Raw genomic sequence first — 6,000 nt, forward strand, 5'->3', positions numbered from 1 at the left:
CCGTTTTCTTCCGATGCGGCAACTTCGCGCCGCTAAAGTTGGACGGTGAAGATTCGCCGGATACGTCTTAAATCAGAGAGGATGTAAGACGACATCGAGAGAGAAAGGGAAAAAAGGATTGTGCAGCACCAGCGAGATTAGAACTGAGACCACAGACTGGGTCAAGAGGTTTTTCCTCCGACGATCGCCAGCCGACTCCAAACGCGATTAAGATTCACTCTGATGGTAAGTTGATGCAAGGTTTAGTCACGGGACAAATTGAATTGCCCGTCCCCAAATGGACTTATGTTGGCGGAGGAGGGCAGAGTTACTTTGCCATAAATTATGACAATATCGTCCACTGCAATGATAATTTCACTACGGGAGGGGAGAAAAAAAAAAAAAGAGGAAAAATATAAGGGCGTGGAAAATTGGTTCTCAATCGGAGCTAATTCTTGTCCAGGAGTACATTTCCCCTCGCTCCTCTCTCATCTAATGGCAGGATACGAAGTGTTTAAGAGTCCCTCCAAGACATGCGCCCTGTATATTCTTGCCGAGGCTTATCCAATATTGCTCACATAATCTCCTCTCTTGTTCTCCCATTAGAGCTCTGCCGATGATGACATTTCTGGTTCTATTCTCGTGTCGGCGACTGGTTTCCTGCCAGAGAGTGGACAAAGGCCTGCAAGAGAGCAAAAACACACATAAAGTATTAAAGAAGCGGAATGAGAAAATAATAATAAAGCTACATCACGCATCGTCGCAAGATATTTTGCACGTACAGTATCGGAGAGGCTGCTTCTTTCTTTGCAGTCTTAACCTTGGCATTTCCCCCTCACAATGCTATTCTACATGTATGCAGAAATTCTTTGGCCAGTCATATCGCCTTGAATGGAAACCGAAAACACAGAGAGCTGTCATTACACACGCACACTGCACACTCTCTTCTTCCCGAGATCCCTCCCTTGGCATTTTGCTTGAATAGAGGCACATTGCAGTAATCTCCAACAAATGATTGAAATGTACACAATAGTACCAGGCTGCCACAGTGTAATCATGATCACGGAAGGGAACCTTCTGTTTGTCTACATGTATATTAGAGTTCCATTGAAATATTGTTCCTGCAGAATCAACTTCAATATAAATCACCATATCCCACACTGAAAAAGATACAAGTTAACTGCAGACTCTTTGTCTATAGCACTACACTGTAGTTACATTGAGAGATACACACATTTCATAATTCAATGTCAATTGAGAGAAAGAAAAAAAAAATCATGTTCGAAAATATAAGGTCGGAGTTTGGAACATACATGTATGTACAAGGAAAATAAGAAATCAGAAAAAGTCTACCAAGTTGTGCAGTAAGGGCAAAGAAAATTACGTAACAGTGGACTGAGTTTTGTAGAGGCCAGAGATGCAATCATTGCATCAATGCCACAACAGCAATGCTGACAATTTTGATGACGATGATATGTATGTGATCATGGGAAGGAGGGAAGTGCTTGTCACAAGAGATGCAAATTTATCTGTCCTGAAAACTGAATGGATTCCCCTCGATGACTAACCATTTAAGCATGCTTCCCCGACTAGACAAAATATGTCTGTACATTTGCTATAGAGTAGTAGTGCTAAACGGTTCATTGGCCAGCTGCAGAATCTTGGGTCTATGAAACATGACATGAGACTGGTTGTATGCCAGGTGAATCACAGGTACTGTAATTAGAGTAGTGGCTACGAACAGTAGCTTTCCCTCGGGCACATACTGTATGTATATTTCTGGAAGATGTATCAAGGCCATTTGTTGCATGTGCCACACATAAAAAAATGTGTAATATTTGATGAATAATAATAACTTCCTTTACCTGTCAATACCCCACACAATTTTATTGTGCACATATATTTTACAGAGCATGTACATGTAATCATTAATCTGAGACAGAAATGATCATGAAACCAAACACTGAAACATTTTCCACACAAATACCTTTAAAAAGATTAATATTATTTCTGATCATGTGAGGATGAAGACTCACATACTTTCCTTTTTTCCTGACAAATTACTTCAATGTACATCAGAGCAGAAACATTGTAGGATCTTATGAGTCCTGAAAATAGCACAAACATTTTTTTTAATGTGTATGTGTGTGTTTTTCCCCACAAGATATTTCAAACTAGCCTTCTGAATATTTAACCATTTAAGAGGGAACATATATATAGAACACAATCACATACTATGTGAATATTTGTATACATATGTGCATGTGTACGGGTGACTGATGTTACTGTACTACATTATGTACATTGTTGGTGGAAAAAAGAATAAGGTGGACCACAAGATTTGGCCATAACATACTTACAGGACCATTTTGCAGTGGTGTGACATTGTACGAGGGCAAATCTACAATATATCTCCTCTTTTTTTTTTCTGTGATGGTCCTTAATATCACTAATCCATGCTTCCTTGTAATTTTTGTCAACCATTTAGCAATACGCACAATGATTTCCTTGCAATAACAGCTCCTGTTGTCATAGCTGACAATTTGGCAGACAGCTGAAGGACATTCTACAATATGTACATCAACAATCCTCGCATGCTTTATTTTCATACAGGAAATAAAAAAAAAAAGTACCTTCTACATGTATTTGTACAGAAAGCAACACTAAGATTCCAATACCAGAGTGCAGTTTGTTAAAAAAATAAATTAAATGGTCTTGCCTTGATTAACTATGGCTTGTACTATACTACATAGAACATGCATGTTGTTCTAAGGTTTGCCACATTTGATAACATCCTCGCAAATTACCCACATGTCATATAACCTGGTTGCCATGACAACAGCGTTGCTTCTTAAAAGCAAAACACACTCACACACAAAAATGAGAGCACATTGGGATTGTACATCACTGTCATCAGTGCATAGGGGAAAGTACCTCTGGCTCCATCACAGCCAATAAATGTGATGGATTATTCTGATGTACTACCACCCCTAATGTGTTTTACAGCCCCAGGCTTGCATTATGTCTTCCAAGTACAGCCAGGGGAAGATAATGTTAATCTATCAGCTCGCATTTAAAGGTATGAAACTTTAACGTGACTCCCAAGGGATGTGAACTTATCCACAGAGAAGTGCCACATAGTGCCGGTGCATCAGATGGTTTGTGTGTGTGTGTGTTTGAAGCATGCTTAACATTATTGCGTCTTGTGTGTCAATCATAATTGCAATAAGCTCAAAGACGCAGTACAATTTACTGTACCCGCTGGTGCATTATAATGCCGAACATGCTGCAAGTTCTACTCTTTTGCTCCTTATTTAGTTATAAATGGATAACAAGGAGTTAATAACAAAAACTATAATCTGCCGATTAAGAATCATATTAGTGCAGCAATATTAGGTTCCTCCTACACAGTGGGGCAAATGGAAACTAATGAATCTGCAACTGAGAAACAAAAACCACTTGTCACAATGATTGAAAACTGACAGTAGCAATGAATTGCAATAGGTGCTGAGGTAATGAAAGTGAAATAATTGTCAATATGCTACAACTGTAAGTGTAAAAACAAAACAAAAATGGAGGGACCCACTGAAAAGACAATGCTTGTAGAATGTGGACCCCTCTTGGATAAAACGATTGATGCAAAATCAAGCTACCTGGTCTTTAAAGTATCCAAATACACACACTGCTGTACCAATCACAGTAGTCTTTGCGAGGCTTGATCTTGATACACGCATGATGGATCTCTGTCAAGCCGTCGAATAACCCCTCGCTCCCATTTCAGCACCGAAGGCGGGATGAATACATCATGCATGTTACGCCCGCGTACATCCTAATACCACCAATGTTGACACTTAACACAGAGCGGTAGGTATGTTTACAAAGAAGTCTTCAATTTTCTCTGCGCCTAAATAACGTGGGCAAACACAATCAAGGTCAATCCCTTGATGTACCCAGAAGCCTTTTGATTACATATAATGCACGATTAAAGCTCACTGGTCACACAAAATACTGTCTTTTTCTGAAGTGCTGAATGGCTGCATACACTGTATGTGGTAATAATTCCCCCATTCATTATACAAGCTTCTTAGATTAGAAACCACATATTAGAAAATGTTGGTGAAGACTGTCATGAATTCTGAAAATAACATATCATGTGTATACATTAGATATGGATGTTTGCATAAAAATACAATGTATATGTCGTAATGAACACTTTGAATACCAGTACCACAATCTTTCTTATGCATCTTCCAAAATTCATAAATTGAAATTGTACTTATAGATTTAGTTTGAAATCTATCCCCATCTCCTCACTGATCTCATAATCACATTGTATCCATGTACCTTGTATTTCACATGACCATGAAAGAGAAATGTCCAAAGTCTTCTTTTTTCTTTTAATAAGAGTGATTGTCTCAAGTTTAGCATGGTCTTTAAATCTGTCAACAGATCAGTTGACTTGCAAAATACAAGTGTACAAATGTATGCGTGTATATGGTAGCCTGTACTGCTGAACTACAGTGTATACAGTGTACATTATGCATGCAGGGGCTGACTTGGTGTATGATGTTCTGTAAATTGTACATTGATATCCTCTAATTTTGACCATTCATGTTCGACCCTACGTGTACATAATATATGATTCTTAAAGAGTGTTTTACTACATGGATGAGAAATAATATATACAGAAAGTACCTTTGAACATCATCACTCACATACAAAAGACCATTTTTGTAACAGTATTACAATTCTATGCATGTTTTGTTAAAAAATGATTGCCTCAATGACAACAAAGCTTGATGGAAGCTTGCCCTACCCAGCAAAAACTGATGCAAAGTGAATTCCTGGAAAAAAAACAACAACAAAAAACAAAAAAAAAACTTAGTTGGAGGGAGCAGGTGATTCATGATTCATTACTACAACATAAGTTGTAGGAAAAGAAACACCATGAATTCTAACACACTACAAAAATAATCTTTTGCACTTGGTTTAACCTTCAGTATTAAAAGTTCTTTTTTGCAGTCTTCCCTCTTGTATTTGCACCAAGCTAAAACTGTAAAGAAATACTACACCCCGCTGCCATGGTAACTGTCGTGAACGCAGACATGGCATTCCCGTCAGAGCTACAGGTGTCAGGCAGGTGCATCGGACCCATAGGTTCAGCCATTGGCTAGCAGTTTTACACCATGCAGTCAAGGCACACTGTACACATAATAGGCAGTGTGTGATCTTTAAAATGCTAATTAATGCTGTGAATTCTAAAGATGGTGGCACGTCCAGCTAAAGATCAAAGGACAGTTGATCACAATTTGTCCCCTTCCCCTGCCCCCCCCCCCCCCACAACCAAAGTTGGTCTTAATCCTTTGAGATTAGGGAACAAAGACATAATACATTTGTAGGAACTCAAATTTTCACCAATTTTCTCAGAGTCAATGGATAACTGTACTGTAAATAGCATATCATCATAACATGTTACAGCTTGTAAAGTTGTTGACAGAAATGAAAATGACACAGCTCTATTAAAAAATTCCATGCACAATCAGATTTTGTTGTTGTTGTTGTTGTTTGTGGGCTTTGAAAACTGGAATGCCAGTACTTTATCTTTATAGATGCCCAAAGGTGGCCAAATAATGAATGTCTTCGTTTGTGTGTGTAAAACTATTGAACACGTACAGTTTCTTACGGAATGAAACAGCTCTACAGTATGTTATACCAAGGAGGTTCTAGACCCCGTTTACAGTGCAAGGCCAGGCTCGGCCGCGGCTTGGCCGCGGCCGAGCCCGGCCTCAATTGCGCGGCCGAGCCTCCCAATTTTGTCCGTTTACACTGCTGGGCTCGGCCGCGCTTTTAATTCAAACCTTTCAATATTTTGTCGCAGTGGCGCTCTGCTTGTAAACAAACGCAATTTGGTATAGCCTGGTTTTCAGACCCTTTGCCAACTGGATTCCGTGGCGACAAAGTCGCCGTTCGGGCAAAGGCCTTTGCCAAGGGAAAAATCCTTTGCAGGACAAAACCACCTTA

The sequence above is a fragment of the Diadema setosum genome, chromosome 11, assembly GCF_964275005.1.
Source record: "Diadema setosum chromosome 11, eeDiaSeto1, whole genome shotgun sequence".
NCBI lineage: Eukaryota > Metazoa > Echinodermata > Echinoidea > Diadematoida > Diadematidae > Diadema > Diadema setosum.